Here is a 26,316-nt window from a genome sequence, read left to right as displayed (position 1 = left end):
GAAGAAATCGCTGTTTCCAGGGAGGCCTTTCATTGGGTGTTCCGAAGCTGAAGGGCTCAGGTGGAGCAATTTTGAAACAAAGCCATGTTACTTGGTCTTTTCTTGTAAGATACCTGTTGGCTTGTCCGGTGTCTGGCACTGTTTAATGGGCTCGCGGCGTCCTCGTTTTAGGGCTAGTCTGACGTCCGAGAGTCGTGGTGCTTCAGATCGGCGGACGCCACTTCTGACACCAAGTTTGCGTCACGAACAGACGCAAAGAAGTGCGCATCTTTCACCTTCAACAAGCAACAACCAAAGGACCCTTTATTATCAAGAAGCAGCGGCTTTTATAGACAGCATCGCTAGTGCCACAGTGGCGCTGTCACTGCTGACGCTGCCTAAGCTGGCGAGCTATCTTGTCACACATCGATAACATGCGTATAGAAGCCGAAGCGCTTGACCGGCACATCAGATTTCCGACGATCGCCGACTGTGTTCGCCGTTATCATTAGTCATTGAGTGTAGCCTGTTATTAAGGGCGCAGGTTCGCTCAATAAAATGCTACTTGCATCATTGACAGTTTTGGTTCCTTCTTAACCGTCACTACTATTTGACATCTGGTGGAAGCGCTAGTTCGTTCACTTACCGGACGCCCCCGACAAGCCGTGATCCAAGCCCGGACCACAAAGACAGCACCAACGTCGTCCTGGATCATCGACCAAGCCGACGACTGCAACAGCTGCCCCCGAGCACTGCCTTCTACATGAGGCTGCCAAGAAGATCATGAAAACGACAACCCCAATGGCTGCCCCAGCGTTCCCCATTCTGCTGCAACAACCTCGGGATCCACCATCCTTCAATTGATCTCGTCTGAAGGTCCGGAAACATGGCTGGACACCGATCAACGAACCGCGACTTTCAACTAGGATACCGACGACAAGCTGCGCCATGTCTTTTTAGCACTGAAATACGCCACCAGGACGCGCTTCAAGAATACGGAGGCCACCTTAACGACGTGAGACCTGTTCCAGGGCAACTTCCTGCTGACATTCACAAGCGTCATACGCAGAGTACGAGCCCAAGCTCTCCTAGAAACCCAAGTGCAGCTACCGAATGAGACCATCGCGATCTTCATGGACGAGATGAGCCGTTTATTCCGCCACGCCGACTCGGAAATGTCCGAGGGGAAGAACGTCGGCCGGCTCATACGTGGTGTGAAGGAGGACCTTTTCGCTGGAATGGTGTGAAGACCAGCGAAAGACCGTCGAAGAGTTTCTTCGCGAGGCCACCAGCATTGAGAATCTGCTCGATATGCGGACAAGGCAGTATAACCGCCGAACGCTGACTGCAAACTACACCAACGTTCAAGGACTCGGCAGTGACTACCAGCGAGAGACCATTAGAGCGGTCGTTCGCGAGGAGCTGCAGAAGCTCTGTCCAAGGTCGCAACATAAAGCAACCTCAATCGCCAACCTCATCAAAGAGGTTCAGCGATTGCTTGGAGTTGCTTAGGTGCGACCACAGTCACCGCAGCCCCAGCGTGAAGCGATAGCCTGCGCGGCCGTCGCCCACGGTGAATGTCCCCGTACGCGGGCGTGCTAGGGCCCGGTAACGCTGCAATTCCTTTGTCCACCGCCGCCGCAACCAGCACGCCCACCCATCGCCCAACGCAGCTACGCGAGGAAGACGGACATTTGGCGAGCCCAGACCACCGCTCGCTCTGCTATCACGGCGCGGAAGCCGGCAATGTATACCGCCGATGCCCATGCCGCGACTTGGGACTGAGAGGGTTCGCCGTCAACACACCGCGCCCTCGGGAAGGAGAACGCCCTCGTGACGTCGCCGACTACCTCGCTGCTACTCAGTGGAGCCCTCGGTGACTGTCCAGTTTGCCTTCACCAGACCACTACATGTCACCGCAGCGGCGTCCATACACTGGTTCAGCCCGGGGCCGGTCCTTCAGCCCATATCTCCAAAAGTAAATGTAGCAACCGATGCAGGTATGATTGCTTTTCGTCGAACTGACGAACATCCTCCGCCGACGACGAAAACGCCGAAACGACTACCTTCGCGACATAACGACACGCCATCATCCCGACGAAGCCAGGAAGGAAAGCATGCGGTGGCCAAAGATCTGACGACGCGAGGTACCAGCCCCAACTCAATACAAGGCAGCCGTGACGTGACGTCAAGACATAACTGCAACGCAAGACAAAGAACAACCGATCTATACGTGCTTCTCCACGGCCTCCGTGTCCTTGCTGGACATCATCATCATCATCATCATCATCATCATCATCATCATCATCATCATCATCATCATCATCATCATCATCATCATCATCATCAGCCTAGTTACGCCCACTGCAGGGCAAAGGCCTCTCCCATACTTCTCCAACTACCCCGGTCATGTACTAATTGTGGCCATGTTGTCCCTGCAAAAGTCTTAATGTCATCCGCCCACCTAACTTTCTGCCGCCCCCTGCTACGCATCCCTTCCCTTGGAATCCAGTCCGTAACCCTTAGTGACCATCGGTTATCTTCCCTCCTCATTACATGTCCGGCCCATGCCCATTTCTTTTTCTTGATTTCAACTAAGATGTCGTTTACCCGCGTTTGTTGCCTCACCCAATCTGCTCTTTTCTTATCCCTTAACGTCACACCCATCATTCTTCTTGCCATAACTCGTTGCGTCGTCCTCAATTTCAGCAGAACCCTTTTCGTAAGCCTCCAGGTTTCTGCCCCATATGTGAGTACTGGTAACACACAGCTGTTATACACTTTCCTTTTGAGGGATAGTGGCAACCTGCTGTTCATGATTTGAGAATGCCTGCCAAACGCACCCCAGCCCATTCTTATTCTTCTGGTTATTTCAGTCTCATGATCCGGATCCGTGGTCACTACCTGCCCTAAGTAGATGTATTCCCTTACCCCTTCCAGTGCTTCGCTACCTATCGTAAACTGCTGTTCTCTTCCGAGCCTGTTAAACATTACTTTAGTTTTCTGCAGATTAATTTTCAGACCCACCCTTCTGCTTTGCCTATCCAGGTCAGTGAGCATGCATTGCAATTGGTCTCCTGAGTTACTAAGCAAGGCAATATCATCAGCGAATCGCAAGTTGCTAAGGTATTCTCCATCAACTTTTATCCCCAATTCTTCCCACTCCAGACCTCTGAATACCTCCTGTAAACATGCTGTGAATAGCATTGGAGATATCGTATCTCTCTGTCTGACGCCTTTCTTTATAGGGATTTTGTTGCTTTCTTTGTGGAAGACTACGGTGGCTGTGGAGCCGCTATAGATATCTTCCAGTATCTTTACATATGGCTCATCTACACCCTGATTCCGTAATGCCTCCATGACTGCTGAGGTTTCGACTGAATCAAACGCTTTCTCGTAATCAATGAAAGCTATATATAAGGGTTGGTTATATTCTGCACATTTCTCTATCACTTGATTGATAGTGTGAATATGGTCTATTGTTGAGTAGCCTTTACGGAATCCTGCCTGGTCCTTTGGTTGACAGAAGTCTAAGGTGTTCCTGATTCTATTTGCGATTACCTTAGTAAATACTTTGCAGGCAACGGACAGTAAGCTGATCGGTCTGTAATTTTTCAAGTCTTTGGCGTCCCCTTTCTTATGGATTAGGATTATGTTAGCATTCTTCCAAGATTCCGGTACGCTCGAGGTTATGAGGCATTGCGTATACAGGGTGGCCAGTTTCTCTAGAACAATCTGACCACCATCCTTCAACAAATCTGCTGTCACCTGATCCTCCCCAGCTGCCTTCCCCCTTTGCATAGCTCCTAAGGCTTTCTTTACTTCTTCTGGCGTTACCTGTGGGATTTCGAATTCCTCTAGGCTATTCTCTCTTCCACTATCGTCGTGGGTGCCACTGGTACTGGATAAATCTCTATAGAACTCCTCAGCCACTTGAACTATCTCATCCATATTAGTAACGATATTGCCGGCTTTGTCTCTTAACGCACACATCTGATTCTTGCCTATTCCTAGTTTCTTCTTCACTGTTTTTAGGCTTCCTCCGTTCCTGAGAGCCTGTTCAATTCTATCCATATTATAGTTCCTGATGTCCGCTGTCTTACGCTTGTTGATTAACTTAGAAAGTTCTGCCAGTTCTATTCTAGCTGTAGGGTTAGAGGCTTTCATACATTGGCGTTTCTTGATCAGATCTTTCGTCTCCTGCGATAGCTTACTGGTTTCCTGTCTAACGGAGTTACCACCGACTTCTATTGCGCACTACTTAATGGTTCCCATGAGATAGTCGTTCATTGCTTCAACACTAAGGTCCTCTTCCTGAGTTAAAGCCGAATACCTGTTCTGTAGCTTGATCCGGAATTCCTTTAGTTTCCCTCTTACCGCTAACTCCTTGATTGGCTTCTTGTGTACCAGTTTCTTCCGTTCCCTCCTCAAGTCTAGGCTAATTCGAGTTCTTACCATCCTATGGTCACTGCAGCGTACCTTGCCGAGCACGTCTATATCTTGTATGACGCCAGGGTTCCCGCAGAGTATGAAGTCGATTTCATTTCTAGTCTCACCATTCGGGCTCCTCCATGTCCACTTTCGACTAACCCGCCTGCGGAAAAAGGTGTTCAATATCAGCATGTTATTCTGTTCTGCAAACTCTACTAATAATTCTCCTCTGCTATTCCTAGAGCCTATGCCATATTCCCCCACTGACTTGTCTCCAGCCTGCTTCTTGCCTACCCTGGCATTGAAGTCGCCCATCAGTATAGTGTATTTTGTTTTGACTTTACCCATCGCCGATTCCACGTCTTCATAAAAGCTTTCGACTTCCTGGTCATCATGACTGCATGTAGGGGCATAGACTTGTACCACCTTCAATTTGTACCTCTTATTAAGTTTCACAACAAGACCTGCCACCCTCTCGGTAATGCTATAGAATTCCTGTATGTTACCAGCTATTTCCTTATTAATCAGGAATCCGACTCCTAGTTCTCGTCTCTCCGCTAAGCCCCGGTAACACAGTACATGCCCGCTTTTTAGCACTGTATATGCTTCTTTTGTCCTCCTAACCTCACTGAGCCCTATTATATCCCATTTACTACCCTCTAATTCCTCCAATAACACTGCTAGACTCGCCTCACTAGATAGCGTTCTAACGTTAAACGTTGCCAGGTTCAGATTCCAATGGCGGCCTGTCCTGGACATAGGGGTCGGCTACTCCGTCATGAGTGGACCTACGGCCACCGAGTTGAAGAAATTTAGGACTACTTGGGAAGGTCCTCAAATTCGAACCTCTTAAGGGCACCCCATAACGCCGACTGAAATCTGCACAGCAAAAATTACCGTTCATGACCAGTCCTACCCTCCCACGTTCGTTATCCTCCAACAGTGTTCACGAGATGTCATTCTAGGCATCGACTTCCTGAACCAACACGGCGCAATCATCGACCTGAAGGCAAAGTTAATAACACTATCTGAAGATGAAGCAATGCCGCCGGAGAGCGCTCCTAATCACCATGCCTTGAGTGTACTTGAGGACCCAGTTCGCATCCCGACTCGATCCAGCATTGTCATCTCCGTCTCCAGCGAAACACCCCCACACCCAGACGGCGCCATCGAGGGCGACCAACATATACTCCTCGACTGTGAAATTTGAGTGGTATAAGGGATTGCTCGACTGCAAGGAGGGAAAGCGAAAGATATATTGACAAACCTCAGTCAGGAGTTCAAGCACATGAACAATAGCATGACAATCGCGTACATCGCGGAAATTGTGGGAACCAGCAATGCGTTTGTCTTCTCAGATTCTGCCGCATCTACCGCGACAACCACAGTTCTCGAACCAAACTCCGACATAAATCAGTCTTTCCATGATTAAGCAGCAACAGCTCAGAAGTGCGCTCCGAAGATGCAAAGACTGCATTGCAACGTCATCGAGGATTCAAGAGACAGCTGTCGCAAAGCATCGCACAATAGCCGAAGAGTGAGCTCGACCACTCCAACAGATCCCTCACCGAGTTTTGACCATAGAACGTGAAGCTATAAGACATCAAGTCGACGAAATGCTGCGTGACGGCATCATCGAGCTGTCGAAAAGCCCGTGGGAATCTCCTGTAGTCCTGGGGAAAAAAAGGACCCAAATCTACGTTTCTCCTTCGAATATCGTCGACAGCACAAGATCACTAAGGAGGACGCATACCCCTTCCCATGATTAGGCGACGCATTAGATCGGCTCTGGGACGCTAATTACTTGTCGTTGATGCATCTCAAGTCTGACTACTGGCAAATAGAAGTCGAGAAGAGATCGCAAAAAGACCACCTTCATCACACCATACGGCCTCTACCAGTTCAAAGTCAGGCCATTCTGACGGTGTTCGGCGCCTGACACGTTCCAGCGCGTCATGGACAAGGTGTTAGCAGGATTGAAGTGGCATACCTGTCTTGTTTACTTGGATGACGTTGTCATTTTCGTCGGAAATTTTGACGATCACCTTAAGCGGCTTGCGACAGTACTAGAGGAAATCAAATCATCAGGGCTCATTCTGAAGCCACAAAAGTGCAGCATCGCATACGACGAGCTTCTGTTCCTAGGCCATGTCACAAGGAAATCTGAAGTCCATCCCAACCCGCATAATGCAGCTGCCATCGCAAACTGTCCTCAGCCCACCGATAAAAAGGCAGTGCGAAGATTCCTTGGCATGTGTGCTTACTACAGCGCTTTCTCAAGGACATTTAACGCATCCCTGAGCTGCTGAAACATCTAACTAAATGTGAGGTCCAGTTCAAGTTGTACACGCCGCCGGCCGACACACTTCAAGAACTCAAGCGACCAATGCAGTCGCCACCGGTACATGCGCATTTTGACGAGGACGCCGATGGAGCAATCCACACTGACGCTAGTAGCGTAGGCCTCCCTCGGTGCCGTCCTAGTCGAGAGGAAAGACGGACCTGAACGGGTGATAGCTTACCCTAGCCGGTCGCTCTCGAAAGCGCAAGGCAATTATTGTACGACCGAAAATGAATGCCTCACCATCGTTTGGGCTACAGCAAAATTTCGCACCTACCTATATGGCAGGCCCTTCAATGTCGTCAGCGACCGTCACGCGTTGTGTTGACTAGCGAATTTAAAGGACCCTTTGCGACCGCTGGCGCGGTGGAGCCTCAGAGTACAAAAATAGATGACATCACTGTAACCTACAAGTCCGGACGAAAACGCTCTGATGCTGATTGCCTATCACGCGCCCTAATTGATCCGTCGCCGGAAGATGACTAGAATGACGACGTCTTCATTGGAATAATAAGCGCGGAAGGACAGCAACGAGCAGACCCGGTGCTGAAAAGTCTCATCGAGTATTTGGGAGGGCACACTGACATTATGCAAAGGGCATTTTAAGCAAGGATGGTCTTCGTTCTCGCTTCAAAACAACCTACTCGTAAAGAACAACTACCCGCCAACTACCGCGCCAACTACGCTCTTGTTATTCGCTCAGCGCTGCGTCCGGAAGTATTGCAAGCCCCACATGACGATACGACCAGTGGGCACCTCGGATTCTCCCGGGAGCAATCCAGGATACCGGAAAGGCATTACTAGCCGCGCGTGAACGCCGAAGTGAACCGTTACGTTAAGAAATGCTGGCACTGCCATCGACGCAAGAAACCACTGACAAGGCCAGCGGAATAACTACAGCCGATCGAGCCTCCTTGTCGACCATTTCAGCAGATCGATCGGAATGCACTGGTTGGGACCTTTTTCGAAGTCAACATCCGGAAATAAGTGTATCATCGTGGCAACGAACTACCTCACCCGCTTGGCTGTAACGAAAAATCTGCCGAAGCCGAAGTGGCGAAATTCTTCGTCGAGAACATCCTGCTGTGAGATGGCGCCCAGAAGTCATCATCACCGACAGAGGAACCGCCTTCATAGTGGAGCTCACCCAACCAGTCTGCAATACTGCCACACAAGTCACAGGAGGACAACTGCCTACCATGCGCAGACGAATGGTCTTACGGAGTGCCTGAATAAGACTCTCACCGACATGCTAGTAATGTACGCCGACGTCGAACGCAAGACCTCGATGCCGTCCTGCCGTACATAACCTTTGCTTGCAACTCACTGTTGCAAGAAACAACACAGATCACGCTGTTCCAGCTGGTTTACGGCACGAACCCACTGACGACCGTCGACACACTGACGCCGCACGTCAACGACAAAGAAAATCTTGACATCACCACCGATCCCCAGCGCGCCGAAGAAACCCGACAACTCGCCGGCCCGCGCATCAAGAACCAGCTGAGGACTGACAGCCAACACTGCAACCTTCGACGACGTGACGTCGAGTACCATCCCGGCGAACGCGTTTGGGTTTTGACGCCAATACGCCGATGAGGACTTAGCGAGAAACTTTTGCGCCGCTATTTCGGACCTTACAAGATCATACAACGCATTGGTGCACTCGACTGTGTGGTCGTACCAAACGGCATTTCGTTATCACGGCGGCGACGCTCACGACCTGAAATAGTCCACGTTGTGTGACTAAGCCGTTCTAACAGCGCTAACGAACTTTGGTACTTAGCATGCGTGTCCTTCGTACTTTATTTTTTTTTACTGTGTTACTTTGAACTTTGTTTGTTTGATAAGTGTCCCTTTGTGTTTCGCTCTCATGTCACGTTTTGTAAGATAAGGACAATGCTTTTTGAGAGGCCGGCATTCAGACGTCGACTTGTTTGTCTTTTTGGGGATAGCGCTATTCACCTTCTAGGAAATGTTATCGCTCAGCGCGGGACGCGCCCGCGTGTCTTGGAAGTTTCTCGAATGCTATTGATGGTTCTGTTATCAAGAAAGTTTGTGTGATCTGATTGTATTTTCGACGCGAATTGTGTAGAACATTCTGGAAGACAAGCGGGCATTAACGATTACTTTGGAACGTTCGATGACTCGTGTATAAAAGCCAACGCGCTTGAAAGGCAGCGCAGATTTTCGACAACCGCCGCCCGTGTTTGCCGCTATCGGTGTTCATTGAGTGTAGCCTGTCTTTAAGGGCGCAAGTTCACCAACTAAAACGTTACTTTCATCACTCACAGTTTTGCCGCCTTCTTCACCGTCACTACTACGTGACTGTATATATATATGACATTGACGAAAAAAAAAGAGACGGACGTTAGGGTTTATGGTTTTAGTGACGTTTCGGCCGCAGGAACTGCCATCGTCGGGGATTCGCTCCCACGAAGGCCGGCCATCTGGCCGAAACGTCAGGAAAGTCCCATCTTATAACATCCGTCTCTTTTTCTTTTTTCAATGTTATACCTACGGGTCTGGCGCGAGACCTCCTGTCTTGTATGCTTTACGTATACACAGACATGTGCACATATATAGTTATTTTTATGCACGTTCATTTCCATTTATTTCATCATAAGCAGCATCAGCCTGGTTCCGCCCACTGCAGAGCAAAAGCCTCTCCCATACTTCTCCAACTACCCCGGTCATGAACTAATTGTGGCCATGTTGTCCCTGCAAACTTCTTAATCTCATCCGCCCACCTAACTTTCTGCCGCCCCCTGCTACGCTTCCCTTCCCTTGGAATCCAGTCCGCAACCCTTAATGACCATCGGTTATCTTCCGTCCTCATTACATGTCCGGCCCATGCTCATTTATTTTTCTTGATTTCAACTAAGATGTCATTAACTCGCGTTTGTTTGCTCGCCCAATCTTTTTTTCTTATTCCTTAACGTTACACCCATCATTCTTCTTTCCATAGCTCATTGCGTCGTCCTCAATTTAAGTAGAACCCTTTTCGAAAGCCTCCAGGTTTCTGCCCCGTACGTGAGTACTGCTAAGACACAACTTCATACCTTTTCTCTTGAAGGATAGTGCCAACCTGCTGTTTATGATCTGAGAACGCCTGCCAAACGCACCCCAGCCTATTCTTATTCTTCTGATTATTTCAGTCTCATGATCCGGATCCGCGGTCACTACCTGCCCTAAGTAGATGTATTCCCTTACCACTTCCAGTGCCTCACTACCTATCGTATACTGCTGTTCTCTTCCGAGACTGTTCCGGGACTGTGTTAGTTTTCTGCAGATTAATTTTGAGACCCACCCTTCTGATTTGCCTCTCCAGGTCAGTGAGCATGCATTGCAATGGGTCCCCTGAGTTACTAAGCAAGGCAATATCATCAGCAAATTTCAAGGTACTAAGGTATTCTCCATAAACTCTTATTCCCAATTCTTCCCAATCCAGGTATCTGAATACCTCCTGTAACCACGCTGTGAATAACATTGGAGAGATCGTATCTCCCTGCCTAACGTCTTTCATTATTGGGATTCTGATGCTTTCTTTATGGAGGACTGCGGTAGCTGTGGAGCCGCTATAGATATCTTTCAGTATTTCTACCTACGGCTCGTCTACACCCCGATTCCGTGATGCCTCCATGACTGCTGAGGTTTCGGCTGAATCAAACGCTTTCTCGTAATCAATGAAAGCTATATATAAAGATTGGTAATATTCCGCGCATTTCTCTATCACCTGATTGATAGCGTGATTATGGTCTATTGTTGACTAGCCTTTACGGAATCCTGCATAGTCCTTTGGTTGAAAGAAGCCTAAGGTGTTTCTGATTCTATTTTATTTATTTATTTGTTTTACAATACTGCCGCTCTTAGCCGAGAGCCTAGCAGATGGGCATGAACACTTTCTTTTCCGTACATAAATACACATGTGGGCTACACAAAGGATGAAAAAGCAATAGAGAAAGAAAAAGCAATTTGAAATATTTGGGAATAAAGAAGTGTATGGAAATTTTCTTTCTTGGTACTATCAGTGTAACATAAAGAGAATAGGTAACAAACATTAGAAGTCGTTAATAATCTCTTGTGATATGAGCTCCAGCTGTGAAACAAGCAGGGATAAATTGTTTGTCACTGTTAATGACGAGTTTAGTTCATACCATTTTCTGATTACGCGAGGAAAGAATGAGTACCTGAATGCGTCATTAGAAGAGGAATACTCGGATAGCTTATGCTCGTGTTGATGCCGTATCATTCTAGATTGTGAATATGAAATGTACTGCGTAATATCGATTTTATACTGACGGTGCAGAATTTGAAACAGGAATTTTAGTCGACCTTGTTTTACTCTCGTCTATAACGTTTTGAGGCCTGAGGAAGCTAAGAGACGTGAAGGTGAGTCAGTAGCACAATATTTGCTATGAATGAACCTTGCGTCTTTTCTTTGTACGGCTTCAAGTTTAGCTATGGTAGTTGCTGTGTAAGGAAACCAAATTGTGTTAGCCTATTCTAAAAGAATTATCACAAATGTTCTGTAGGCCAGAAGCTTAATGTTCGTTGGAGCGGTCATTAGGCGTCTTTTTAGATAAAATAGCTTTCCCAGTGCAGTAGTTGTAATAATAGGTGTGTGTGTTTCCCATTTGACGTTTGATGTCAGCGTTATTCCTAAATATTTCTGTTGCTGAACCTTCGAAAGAGGCGTGCCATTAACGGTATAGGTGAAATGAGAGGGTTGATTTTTTCTTGTTACTGTCATTGCCACTGATTTATGGACGTTAATAGACATTTGCCACTGGGAGCACCACTCGGCTAGCGTGTTAAGGGAATCAGAAAGATCCAGATGGTCCTTGTGGCTGGTAATTTCATTATATATCACGCAATCATCCGCGAAGAGTTTGATTTTGCACGCTATATTATTGGTTATGTCGTTTATAAAGATCAGAAATAACAGCGGCCCGAGTACCGTGCATTGTGGTACTCCAGATGCGACAGGAACGACATCAGATAGCATATGGTAAAACATAACAAATTGTGAGCGGTGTGTTATAAAAGCTGTTAAAATCTTCCACCTTGAGGAAATCGTTATATTTATTTGCCGTTACACTTATTTTTCTTTTTCAGTTAGTTTGGTTGTTGTCTGCTCGGTACTACGCAGATGTTTCCAGAGCCTTCGTGGGTTATTTTTTATGAAGCTAGCAAGAGTGACGCTGTAGTAGTATTTTTTCGAACCTTTTAGTTTCTGCTGGAAATGCCTAACTGCACATTTTAGCTTCGTGGTTGTAGATGGTTTTGTGTTATTCTTGTTTGCCTTACGAAGCCGATTTGCGCGCCGTTTAGCATGGATGATTCGCGTGTGATGCGTGGATTCTTAAGGTGCTGTTTTTTTCTTTTTCATTTGCGATTACCTTCCCCTATGAAAATGGTCATGACCTTTATGTTTCCGGTATCTTTCCTTCTTGTGCCCTGTGTGACCTTTATGTTTCGTCGTCCTTTGTGTGACCTTGAGGAAACATACTTTGTGTTTACGGCATGTTTACTCATCCTTTCTTAGAACTCGAGGAAACGAACTTTATCTTTCCTGTAGGATGTGTCCTTTGTGTTTACGGCAGGATGTTACCTGTGTGTGCACTCTATGTTACCTGGCTATGTACTCCCTCTGTGTTTACGGTAGGATGTTATCTGTGTGTGCACTCTATCTTACCTGGCTGTGTACTCCCTGGAGCGCACATCCAGATGACATATAGTGCGCCCTGTGATTATCTTTTGACACATCGTATAAACAGATCATCTACCTGAAAGATGTATTAACTATTGGGGTATCCAAGTAAAAAATGGGGGGGGGGCGCCTGCCTCCCCTTCCCTATGTATCTTGGCCGCATCCGATGCATTGACGGCCACGCGCCATCGACAGTACATACGTACATCAAAGCATCATGCAGCGAATTATATCTCACAACAAATAACGATTGCGTGGCGGCTGGAGACGCGGTGGCATGCAAGCAGTACGACTGTTTCACTTCGGCCAAAGCTATAGCTGCCGCTGCAAGCCAGCCTTCGCCACGTTTTGTCGCCTTTATTCCTTACGCTACGAGGAAATAAGGTCCCAGCTATTCAAGATAAGGCCTCACATTCTCAAAAACATGTCAGTGGGTGCCATAAGAAGCGAGCATATGCGTGGTGATACCGAATTTCTGATCGGGGGTCTCGCAGCTACCGCGGCTGCCCGTAAACGGTCCGCCATCCTATGCAGACGGAGCTGCACATGTTGCGCGCAGATTGGCTCGTGTTTCCGCCGGCAAAAGTTTGCTCATAGTTCGCCTAAAATCTCTGTATATGCTTAAACAAACAAGGCAACACACCAAGGCACTTTAAACCTAATAAGTTGTGTTTAAATAACAGCATTCCTTCCTGCTACGACTTGCCCTCAGTAACAAAATTTAATCTCGAAGGCCGTGCTTTTGCAAACTGCACGCCCTAGAAGCAATTGCGGATCTCGGAGGCTCAATTCACTTGTTAACCGCAGTGCGGCGTCGCCGCAGTGTGACGTTTATGCACGGTAATATTACTGGATGATATATTGAGCTGGGCCACGTTGTGTTGGTGTGAGCAGTTAGAGTGCTCGTTACAGTTAGACGGTAATTAAATTGTATTTTAGAAGTGCATAAACAAAATGTGATCCGTATCATGTGCATTAACCACCAAGAAACTTCTGGACTCGTGTAACGCTGTTAGTTCGGCTTATGTTTCCTGTGATAAGCCAGTATCTTCGTATGCTACAGAACCCGTCCGAGCTGCCTTTGTTCTCGCCTGTCCGCGTTCGTTCGTGAAATACTTGGTACTGTGGCTTCGAATTATGGTGCGTGGATGAATTTGTTGAAAGCTGTGCTTTCGTGTGCTGGTGTTCATCCACAATTCGACATTGTTCGCGCTGGAAAGAGCGTCGTCGCGTGGTGCCTGCGAGACGAAGGAGCGTTCGCTGACCACATGTTGAAGGTAAGCAAGTCTGACGCTTGCGCGCATTCTCGCAGCTTAAGGTTCATGTAGTAAGCTCTGTGCACTGTCAACAGAGCACTTTTGGAGCGTATGCTCTCCATGTTTTTTTTATTATTTATTTCACAATAACCCTAAAGGCCCTCTAGGGAGGGTATTACATAGGGTAAATGTTACATAGGTGAGGTCAACAGTGCGTAATGTAAATACAATGGAAAAACAAAACTGGGGAAAAATTAAATACAGTGCATCAACGTAGAAACACAAAAAATAATGATAGTTATCAGTACAGCAACTCTAAATGGTTTGTACAAATTGTGACACTGTCGTGGAAGCTTGGTTAACGGCGCATTAACAAACAAAAAAGAAAAAGAATGTTTACAAATCAGAGAGTCAGACGTGATATATTAGGTACCTAATTCATGGTACTGCGTAGAGCGTCTGTAAATTTTAAGGCATTTGTTTCGGTGACAATGTGCGATGGCAGATAATTCCATTCTTTCGCGGTGCGAGGTATGAATGACTGACCAAATGCGAGGAAATGACACATTATGCATTTAACTTTGCAAGAATGATCCTGACGCGGCAAAATAGCTGAGGGTTTACGCATTAACTCGTTATGAAGGGATGCGTGATAGTAGAGCTTATGGAATAGTGTTAAACGAGATATATTACGGCGAAGTGGCAAGGCTTCAAGTTCGGCGCGATTTTTTAACATGTTATACTGGTTTCTCGTGAATAATCTGAAAAGATGAAGCGTCCAGCACGGTTCTGCAGGGCTTCTAAGTCAGTTATTAGGTATGCTTGATGGGGATCCCACATGGCTGACGCGTACTCTATTTTAAGGCGTGCTAGTTTTGTGCATGCCAATTTGCTTAAGTGTACGGGAGCTTGTTTGAGGTTATGTTTAAGGAAACCAAGCGAACGGTTTGCAGAAGCGAGGATATGGTTGATGTGATTATTCCACGTCAAGTTAGGGGTTAAGTGTACGCCAAGATATTTGTAGCTGGAAACTTGTTCAACAAGGCTGTTTAAGATGTAAGATGTTGATGTTCGGGGCGCCTGATTAGCAAAAGGCATGAATTTAGTTTTAGTAAGATTTAGAGGCATTAGCCAAGTTGAACACCATACGTTTATTGCGTTTAGGTCAGATTGAAGAATGTCGGGATCATAGTTAGAGTGAATATTATGATATATGACGCAATCATCAGCAAATAGTCTGATATTGGATTTGATGCCGTCTGGTAGATCATTAATATAAATTTGAAAAAGTAGGGGCCCAAGCACACTTTCCTGTGGTACACCAGATGTTACGGGGACTACAGATGAGTTGTGATTGTTAACCGATGTCAATTGCATCCTGTTAGAAAGAAAGTCTTTTATCCATGTGACAACAGTAGAGTCAAGTTTGTGAATAAGTCGACGATGAGAGACACGGTCGAATGCTTTTGTATAATCTAGGAATACGGCATCTACTTGAATTCCGGTGTCTATTGATGAATGTATGTCGTGAATAAAACCAGCGAGCTGAGTGTCACACGAATAGCCTCTGCGAAAACCGTGCTGTTGCATAAATATGAGGTTATGTTCTTCAAGGTAGTTAATGACCTGGGAATGTATAATATGTTCGATTAATTTACAAATGTTACTTGTTAAACAAATTGGTCGATAGTTAAGCGGTGAAGAACGATCCCCAGACTTGAAAAATGGCACGACCTTCATCGTCATCATCAGCCTAGTTACGCCCACTGCAGGGCAAAGGCCTCTCCCATACTTCTCCAACTACCTCGGTCATGTACTAATAGTGGCCATGTTGTCCCTGCAAACGTCTTTATGTCATCCGCCCACCTAACTTTCTGCCGACCCCTGCTACGCTTCCCTTCCCTTGGAATCCAGTCCGTAACCCTTAATGACCATCGGTTATCTTCCCTCCTCATTACATGTCCGGCCCATACCCATTTCTTTTTCTTGATTTCAACTAAGATGTCATTTACCCGCGTTTGTTGCCTCGCCCAATCATTTTTTTCTTATCCCTTAACGTTGCACCCATCATTCTTCTTTTCATAGCTCGTTGCATCGTCCTCAATTTCAGCAGAACCCTTTTCGTAAGCCTCCAGGTTTCTGCCCCGCAGGTGAGTACTGGTAAGACACAGCTGTTATACACTTTCCTTTTGAGGAATAGTGGCAACCTGCTGTTCATGATTTGAGAATGCCTGCCAAACCCACCCCAGCTCATTCTTATTCTTCTGGTTATTTCAGTCTCATGATCCGGATCCGTGGTCACTACCTGCCCTAAGTAGATGTATTCCCTTACCACTTCCAGTGCCTCGCTACCTATCGTAAACCGCTGTTCTCTTCCGAGACTGTTAAACATTACTTTAGTTTTCTGCACATTAATTTTCAGACCCACCCTTCTGCTTTGCCTCTCCAGGTAAGTGAGCATGCATTGCAATTGGTCTCCTGAGTTACTAAGCAAGGCAATATCATCAGCGAAGCGCAAGTTGCTAAGGTATTCTCCATCAACATTTATCCCCAATTCTTCCCACTCCAGGTCTCTGAATACCTCCTGTAAACATGCTGTGAATAGCATTGGAGAGATTGTATCTCCTTGTCTGACGCCTTTCTTTATTTTGATTTTGTTGCTTTCTTTGTGGAAGACTACGGTGGCTGTGGAGCCGCTATAGATATCTTCCAGCATCTTTACATATGGCTCATCTACACCCTGATTCCGTAATGCCTCCATGACTGCTGAGGTTTCGACTGAATCAAACGCTTTCTCGTAATCAATGAAAGCTATATATAAGGGTTGGTTATATTCTGCACATTTCTCTATCACTTGATTGATAGTGTGAATATGGTCTATTGTTGAGTAGCCTTTACGGAATCCTGCCTGGTCCTTTGGTTGACAGAAGTCTAAGGTGTTCCTGATTCTATTTGCGATTACCTTAGTAAATGCTTTGTAGGCAACGGACAGTGAGCTGATCGGTCTATAATTTTTCAAGTCTTTGGCGTCCCCTTTCTTATGGATTAGGATTATGTTAGCGTTCTTCCAAGATTCCGGTACGCTCGAGGTTATGAGGCACTGCGTATACAGGGTGGCCAGTTTCTCTAGAACAATCTGACCGCCATCCTTCAACAAATCTGCTGTTACTTGATCCTCCCCAGCTGCCTTCCCCCTTTGCATAGCTCCTAAGGCTTTCTTTACTTCTTCTGGCGTTACCTGTGGGATTTCGAATTCCTCTAGGCAATTCTCTCTTCCACTATCGTCGTGGGTGCCACTGGTACTGGATAAATCTCTATAGAACTCCTCAGCCACTTGAACTATCTCATCCATAAAAGTAACGATTTTGCCGGCATTGTCTCTTAACGCACACATCTGATTCTTGCCTATTCCTACTTTCTTCTTCACTGTTTTTAGGCTTCCTCCGTTCCTGAGAGCCTGTTCAATTCTATCCATATTATAGCTCCTGATGTCCGCAGTCTTACGCTTTTTGATTAGCTTAGAAAGTTCTGCCAGTTCTATTCTAGCTGTAGGGTTAGAGGCTTTCATACATTGGCGTTTCTTGATCAGATCTTTAGTCTCCTGCGATAGCTTACTGGTTTCCTGTCTAACGGCGTTACAACCGACTTCTATTGCGCACTCCTTAATGATGCCCATGAGATTGTCGTTCATTGCTTCAACACTAAGGTCCTCTTCCTGAGTTAAAGCCGAATACCTGTTCTGTAGCTTGATCAGGAATTCCTCTAGTTTCCCTCTTACCGCTAACTCATTGATTGGCTTCTTGTGTAGCAGTTTCTTCCGTTCCCTCCTCAAGCCTCGGCTAATTCGAGTGCTTACCATCCTATGGTCACTGCAGCGTACCTTGCCGAGACGTCTACATGTTGTATGATGCCAGGGTTCGCGCAGAGTATGAAGCCGATTTCATTTCTAGTCTCACCATCAGGGCTCCACGTCCACTTTCGGCTAACCCGCTTGCTGAAGAAGGTATTCATTATCCGCATATTGTTCTGTTCTGCAAACTCTACTAATAACTCTCCTCTGCTATTCCTAGAGCCTATGCCATATTCCCCCACTGACTTGTCTCCAACCTGCTTCTTGCCTACCCTGGCATCAGTATAGCGTATTTTGTTTTGACTTTACCCATCGCCGATTCCACGTCTTCATAAAAGCTTTCGACTTCCTGGTCATCATGATTGCATGTAGGGGCATATACTTGTACCACCTGCAATTTGTACTTCTTATTAAGTTTCACAAGACCTGCCACCCTCTCGTTAATGAATTCCTGTATGTTACCAGCTATTTCCTTATTATTCAGGAATCCGACTCCTAGCTCTCGTCTCTCCGCTAAGCCCCGGTAGCACAGTACGTGCCCGCTTTTTAGCACTGTATATGCTTCTTTTGTCCTCCTAACCTCACTGAGCCCTATTATATCCCATTTACTACCCTCTAATTCCTCCAATAACACTGCTAGACTCGCCTCACTAGATAACGTTCTAACATTAAACTTTGCCAGGTTCAGATTCCAATGGCGCCCTGTCCGGAGCCAGGTATTCTTAGCACCCTCTGCAGCGTCACAGAACTGACCGCCGCCGTGGTCAGTTGCTTCGCGGCTGCTGGTGACTGAGGGCCGGGGTTTGATTGTTGTGTTGATATAAGAGGTTGTGGCCAAGTACTGCACCTGAGTGACCAATCCTGCTCTGGTGAGAGAGTGCATTACCGGTTCTGGTCACCGGGATCCGGTAAGAAACTCCCGTGTTATCACTCTTGACAATTGCTCGTCGTGTTTTCGACAAGCGTGAATACCGAAATAAGGCTTAAATTGTTGTGGGGCCATAAAAAGTTTTAGAAACTTGCCGCTGTAAGATTAAATACGCGCCAAACTAACTTTGTCGCCTACGGCCAAGATGCTTCTCGCTGCTTCACGACAGGCGCGGCGAGCGTGCCTCATAAGTAACAAAGAAGTACCTTAAATAATTTTCAACAATGTTGGGCGTCAGAGAAAGCGCCATGAACTTGTCTGGTCGGTGCATCAAAGCGCAAAATTTAACTGCGCACTACGGCCGTGCTGCTTTTCTCCTACCGCGTCAGAGGGCCAGGCGCGCCCAGTGCACTTCAAAAGCATCCCAAAAAGTAATGAAATTAGTTACAATAACGTCGGTGGTCAGAGAAAGCGCCAAAACTTGTCGCATTAAGATTCAGTACATGCGAAACGGCGTCACAGCACCCTGTGTGACTGGCGTGCCCAAAAACTTCCAACATAGGTTAAAATAGTATTGAGGCTCATATAAGACGTCGCGAAAATCTCCCAATACGATTCATTAATCTAAATGAACTGCGGCACGACGGCCGCGCTGTTTTTCGTTAACTGCGTAAGAAGTCCAACCTAGGTGCCGTGCCGTAACCCTAATTGCTTGAAATCCGTCGCAGACTATCGAACAAAATGTCTCACCTTGCCGTAGTCCAATAGTGCCGTGGGGCCATGTCGAAGTTCAGAAGGTACACAAGAATTTGCCGAGAGCCCACCAAACCAGGTTAAACCCAAAATATAAAAACAGGCAGATGGGTGAACCAACAGGCCAAAGCTTAGATGCGCAGGCGGTCTCTCTCGCTTCGGCGGTGTGTCTGACGAATGACACGTGCACTTGTCCCGTCATTCGCCGATTCGCCTGTCGCTAAGCAACGGAAGTAAGCCGTAAAGTTAAATTTAATTCATACGCAGATAGGAAAGAATAAAAAATAAAACAAATTCTGTTGATCTCATTTCACATCCTTTCTTTTTTTTTCGATGCTCGCGGTGGTGGTGGTGGTGATGTGGAAGCAGGCGGAGTTAGCCTGACATACATAGCCGGCAATTGTTCCGCCTGATCCTACTTCGAGTTGAGATCAGGGGTGTGTCACCAGGTGTCGATGAGCCCCGTGTCTAGCAGGAAGGCTATCAGCAGTCGTTGCGCTCTCTTCCTCAATGCCGCGGGCCCTCCGTGGAAAACAACGTCTTCAAAGGTCCTGTGCGTGTGACCGCTTTTTTGTAGGTTGTCGACCAACGCTTTTCTTTCTGTGTCGATCATGCGTGCGCGTATGTATGGGAAAATACTACTGGCAGACGGAAGCCTCAGGAGAGCATCTGAAATTATAGCAAAGCTGTACTGCCATAGATAAACACCGTTCTTAACGACTCCAAGGACGAGTGGCCTGTCGCATCGAAAAATCCGTAGAATGCCAAGTACTGCGTAACTTGAAGTGTAGATACAATAGTAGCACCAGTGTGACTTTCGCTGGCGAAGACAGGTTGTCGAAAAAACAGCTGTGTATTCTGAAGATTTACTAGCGCTTTAGGTATATTACCGCGAATAATAAAAACGCTACCACGCTTTATGGCAGTGTCAGGCGATGTGGCAGCACAGATATTTTCGTAGCGGTAAGGTGGCTGCATACACGAGCGAACAGCCACAATGCTGAAACAGAACAAATTTAATGTGCATTTGTGTGGAAGTCGGAAACACATTAGCTCACAGTATAAGCCGATGTATAATGTTATTATTTTTTATGTAATCTTTATTTTCATGGTTGTAAATATTTAAAAGCATGAATTTGCTTCAACCTTTATATAGTAAATCCTACTAGGCGCACAAAACCTGGCTGTGTTATGTAGAGAATTTAAGGTATTCCTACTGGATTTTCTATTCTGAGACCAGTGTTTTATGAAAAACAGGGTCTTTTTATTTGTAGTCTTATGTTAGTGCAGATATTTGGCAAGCATAAATGAGTTGATTGCAAAGTTGTACCTCCCGGTGAGCTGCATATGAACCCAAGTTTATCCTGTCTTGGCTATTGTAATGTGCACATAACAATTTTAAGTATATACAGCTGCAGTTGGCTTAGTCGCTGTAGCGTATTTTGTAAAACTAGAAGGCTATGATTATGTTACTGTTTTCATGCAGAAATACCTTTTTTTCTTGCACCAAGAAACGCTCACAGCATTGAATGAAATGAAGTGTGGTGCATTTTTCTGCTAATTTAATAAAGGAAATTTCGTCTGCGGTGTATCAGATATTAGTTTACTTTCGTTTACTAAACAATGCGTTATCTACTCTGCTACTACCGTTGTTCTGTGTATTTTTGTAATTTTGAAATGTACTTTATTTTAGGTATTCATGAAATGGCAGCATCCAGAAGAAGACGCCATCTTATCCAGCACGTTATGGGTGAGACAGATCGTAGCAGGCACTTTCGCTTATCTCATTAGCATATGATGCTATTTGTTGTAATTTTTGTGTCCACTTTCCTAGCCTTTATTCATTTCAGCATTATTGTCCAAAGGGACAATAATGATGAATCGAGATAGAGTAATTGTCGAAAGGAGAGACATGGCTGGAGGCGACGACACACATAAGCCTCCTTTGTCCGCGTGTCTATGTTGCGCAGTTACTCTTTCATTATCTACCAACAAGCCCAACTTCTTGATCAGCTACATTTACTAATTCTCCGGTATTACAATTTCATTGATACAACATTGAAAGTACAGGAGGACAGAGACTTGAAATGATGAAGAGCCGTAGAACAAGGAGCATCGTTGGAGCCAACGTTTCGACAAACAGAAGGAGATAAGTTTTCTTGCCAAACATTGGCTCCAGTAAAATTTCTTGTTCTATCACTAGTTACGAGTAAAAGACAGCATTATTGCTCTTGCTGAAGTATTATGCATTATGGAATAAAAATTAGCAGAGTTAAATGTCAGGAATGTGCAATTTCTTGTGTATTTTAATGCTACAGCGAAAGCCAGAAAAACAAGATGTGGAGAGCCACATTGTTATTTGCCACTACCCAGTTTGGCCAGCTTCATTCAGAGCTTGCACTTTGTTGCTTTACCGACCACTGGATTCATTAATTGAATCGCTTCGCGATTTACTTGTATATAGAGATGTTGAACTTGTTTTAATGCAGCTTAACATAGTGCGTGTAGAAAGTATACAATGACATTTTAAGAGGCTTGCAGTTGACTAGCAGATCCCTTTATGGTATGAGCTCAGGTTTCCACTGAGCTTCCATGCACAAATCGGATGCACACTCTTTTTTTTTTCATTGCTTGGATTTTCGTAAACATAAGTACCATTTCTTCTTTGTCGACGTTCTAGTTGTGTTGTAGGACCGAAATTTTTACATTTATTTGTATTGGTATCCATGTTCCACAGACAGATAAATTTTCCTTGTAAATTGTGACATGGTAGGACTAAGAGCATTTGTGCAAATTTGCTGCAGGTACACTCTGGTGTTACTACCACCGTGTCCTGACTACGTTCACTAGGGAGTTCGAAGCGTTTGGCGGCTCCTGCCACTGCGTCCTGCCACCACCGTGTCCTGCCTACGTCCACTAGGGAGTTGGCAGCCTTAGTGATGATGCCAAGCAGGCTAGAAGCCGACAGAAAGATTAACGTAAATACATGTAATTAAGTGGCAACTTTTTGAGTGAAGTGGCTTGTAGCCCCTCAGCAATGAAAGAATTAACTTCGAAGCAGTTTAGACTCCCTGCTATCGGTGCAGGAATGCTCAAGTCCATGCATCTTACCTTAGCCACCAAGAGGCTATGTGGATTAGACGAAATGCGATGCAAATTTCGAAACTAGTAGGAGACCACTTGTACAATTTTTTTTCTTGCTTAACACAAAACTACTTTGATAAAGCTTTAGCAATTTAAAAACAATACATTGTACTCTCATACATGGCATTGGGCATAAATTTACTAGGACCGCCTCAATAGTAAGTATGCTGATAAGCTTGCACCAAAACTGACGTATTTTTGCTAGTTCATCCTAATGTCTCTGCACTGCTGCATAATTTATCTTCCTGAAACCAGTTTTTGCATGCAGCACAAGTCCTAAATATGTGGATTACATAAATTTGCAGCTTTTGCTGTAAGCCAGTTCTATGAAAATAAAGTTAATAGGCCATTTTGTCCATTTTAATGACCCATAATAAACTGAGCAGTGGCTAATAAGCAGTTCAATTTTTGATGTAAGGCCTCTCTTTATTGTCCTGAAAAATTTGCCCCCTTAATGAAGGAACCAATTTTTTGGCTATGCCTTTTATGATGCATAGTTTGGTGCGTTACACAATATCTCACTTAGTGCTTGCGCCAGTAAAAAAACTTTTCAAGTATTTCTTGAAATTAACATTTGTCCTGTATTGAAGGGCCTCCAGTTATTCAAAAAGAAATTTCAAGTGATTGTGTGCCAGGTCGGGACAGCTCGCATGGAATAGCCTACTTACACAAATAGGGCGGGCCATAGCCGCCGTGGTTGCTCAGTGGCTATGGTGTTGCGCTGCTGAGCACGAGGTTGCGGGGTCGAACCCCGGCCACGGCGGCCGCATTTTGAGGGGGGCGAAATGCGAAAACACCCGTGTATTTAGATTTAGGTGCACATTGAAGAACCCCAGTTGGTCGAACTTTCCGAAGTCCTCCACTACGGCGTGCCTTATAATAAAGAAGTCGTTTAGGAACGTAAAACCTCATAATGTAAATTTTTTTAGGGAGGGCCAAGTACACTTGACTTTATGTTAAGATACTATTATCGATCTACAAAAGACAAAATGAAACATTCCATTCTATAAGCAGCTCTTCACATTCATTTACGCTTTTGCACATTTGTATACCTCAAGTCTGGTGACTTGAGTCTGTTTCATTATCTGCTATGTGCCGATGGTAAACTTCAGGTTTGCGCTATGGTGAAGAATATTTTGGTGCTAATAAATATGGATCTGTGTTTTTCAGGTTGCCGCGAAATTTTACCCAAGCCGTGCCACATACTCGGGCCAGGCCTCTTGCAAACGACGGATAACCAGGCTCAACGTATGAGTGTCGAGTGAGTCCGGAGATCAAGGCAACCAGCGTGCAACCTTCGGTGACCCCTCTACACGTTCCACCTATTTTATAGCTGCACCTCAGCTGTCACCTATCCAATGTTGGGGTGGAGTGATTTGAAGAGGCATTCTATTTGTCTCTTCAAATTCTTAGCAAATACTTGTGCTATTATAATTAATATGTGTCGTTAGTGCCTAATTTTTAATGGTTCCTTTCGATTAGAATTCTCGCCATCGACTCCTGCTATTATAATGTATGTCTGTCTTTATGCCCAGTTTTTCGTAGTTCTTTTGTACTTGTGTATGTAATTGATAGGCTCATACTTCTTGTTATACAGAAGGCTAAAATGCAAACTTACGGCATTTTTTTTCTTCCTTTTGATAATCTACAGCACTGCAAAGTGTTCAAGAAATGTAACCTAGCGTGGGCTATGGTGCAGGAAAAATTTAAGAGCAACATAGAGTACTTATTTCAAACACCCATTATTTTTGGAAAAGTCAAGAATATAGGAGCACAAAAAAGAAAATACTAAACTACAGAAGCATGAGTTCCCCTCATAAGTCTGATAATAATGTGACTTCCTTTCACTGCAAAGATACGAGTAATATGCTCGCATACAGGGTTTGAAACAAGAAAGCTATGATGCCCTTGGCATTTCTCAGTGCCTATTTGCCACACTGACGAATGTCAGCGGCATCATAGGTTTCATGCACACTTTGGTTGTGTTACACTTTTCAGTATTGCATTTCTCAAACACAAAGGTTTACAGCAGTGCTGTAAATAGCAAATGCCTTTCCTAATTTATTAGTGCAAGAGTAACAGTACAGATCGTGTAAAAATTATGTTACAGACTATATGTCAATGAATGCCCGCTTCTGATGACATAGTGATGTGGTCGTGGGATAAATGACTTTATTTTAGATTTAAATATTGACTTCTAGGTCTGAGTTAGTCTCCTACACTGAGTAGCCTAGGTCGGAGCCCATTTACTAGGAATTATAAACATCAAAAGATCTTGTTTAGGAAACTAATGGGACAATCAGCAAGGTTCTTTGGGCATTGATTTCCAAATTTGTGAGGATATATTTTATGACTGGTTTCATTATTGTGAGAACAAATATTTGTTTATTGTCACACTAGAGTTGGCTGCCGCCATTTGTATACAACCTCTTAACAGGCTAAAAATTCAGTGTGTTACCCTATTTACTCGCATAATGATCGCACTTTATTGTAAAAAAAATTGACTCAAATTCAGGGGTGCGTTCATTGCGCTGGCTAAATTTCCCGCAAGAAGAAAAAAAATATATCATCTGGCATTTGCTACGGGATGACAACAGGTCAACAAAGGGGCGGCTGCCGCTGTATGTAGTGCGGGACACACACACAAAAAATATGGTGGCCAGCAGAGCAAGCCGAACGTGCCAAACGCGATTTTTTTTCTTCTCGTGAGTACATTACGTGCATTCAAACAGTTTCTTCCGTATCAGTAATGAATAATATCGGCAAGTTTGCGGCAATAACATAGCCATGTCCACTTTGAGGGGACAGAAACAGGTGGGCGCGCTTAGCTGCCAGTGACATAGGAACACATGGCGGGCATGCTGCGGAAACTGCGGCATTTGTCTTCACCACTATCCTAATATGGCACGTTTCCGCTAAGGGTGGACGAATATCTTAGCTGCGTTACAAAAGTCGGCGAATGAATAGGGTACACCTCCAACGTATCAGTGTAAACGTGGCTGCTATCATTGCCGCTCGCGATTTGTTGCGTGCCCACGAGTGCAGACGAGAAGAATCGAAAGACGCCTTTCTTTTTGTTTTTGCTGACCACAACCATTATAAAGCCTACACATAATAAAGGCAAGTTTGGTTGTTCCTTTCTTTTGTCATAGAAGTGCGGAAAGCGATGAAAGGAATGAAATGGGGCATCTGCTTAAGATTGTTTGGTGCTTGCAGACTGCTTGGTTTGTCTTGAAGAGTTGTTCGCATAGCAGTCGACAGATGGTAAGCTCGATCATTATTAGCTAGACTTGGCACATGACATATCGCTGCGGCATGTTCGGGGTGCAATCATTACACGGGAAATAAAAAAAATCGAATTTTGACGACAAAATTTAGGGGTGCGATCATTACGCAAGTGTGATCATTATGCGAGCAAATACGGTATTAGGCTGCTTTTGGTTTTGTGCACTCAATGCTAAGGGATGCAAATGGTAACATAGAGCAGAATGCAAAAATAACAAATAAATGCAAGCATGGCGTGGGGCTTTTTAGGCAGATGCGTGCGTGTGGTATTTATAAAGCTCCTCATGGTATGCCTGAAGGCATTTTCTAACACTTTGGTAGAATACACTGACACGCACTTATTAAGGGGAAATACTCCTCGAAACAACTTTTTTATATATTTGTACTAGGGATTTGAATATACTGTCATTCATAAAGTGTTTTATTAGATGTGAATTGTCTTTGATTTTTGTGTAGCTGCTGTTCTTTAGTTATGGTCCTACACAGTGGCAAAATATTTTTGTGGGCACTTTCCTGTGTATAAAATTTTCAGAAATAGCTTAATGCTGTATCCTATTTAGCTAGTTGCATACTGCGAAGTGGTGATACCTTTCCAAACGGGTTGTACAATTACTGGAACTACGAAAAAAAATATTATGCCACATTAAATAATTTTACAGATTGCAAATTCAATTAGATATCAGCATTCTGCATATC

General features: G+C 45.1%; 1 protein-coding gene across 1 annotated transcript in view; it reads left to right on the top strand.

Moving 5' to 3' along the window:
• The window catches only part of LOC142590721 (uncharacterized), a gene marked incomplete at its 5' end in the record, with an annotated part of 285,438 nt that overhangs the window by 8,738 nt on the left and 250,384 nt on the right, over window positions 1-26,316 (top strand). The window lies entirely within an intron of this gene.

The sequence above is a fragment of the Dermacentor variabilis genome, chromosome 8 (genome assembly GCF_050947875.1).
Source record: "Dermacentor variabilis isolate Ectoservices chromosome 8, ASM5094787v1, whole genome shotgun sequence".
NCBI classification, from domain to species: Eukaryota; Metazoa; Arthropoda; class Arachnida; order Ixodida; family Ixodidae; genus Dermacentor; species Dermacentor variabilis.
Note: the sequence above shows the minus strand (reverse complement) of the source record. Positions and strands in the feature narration are given on the sequence as shown.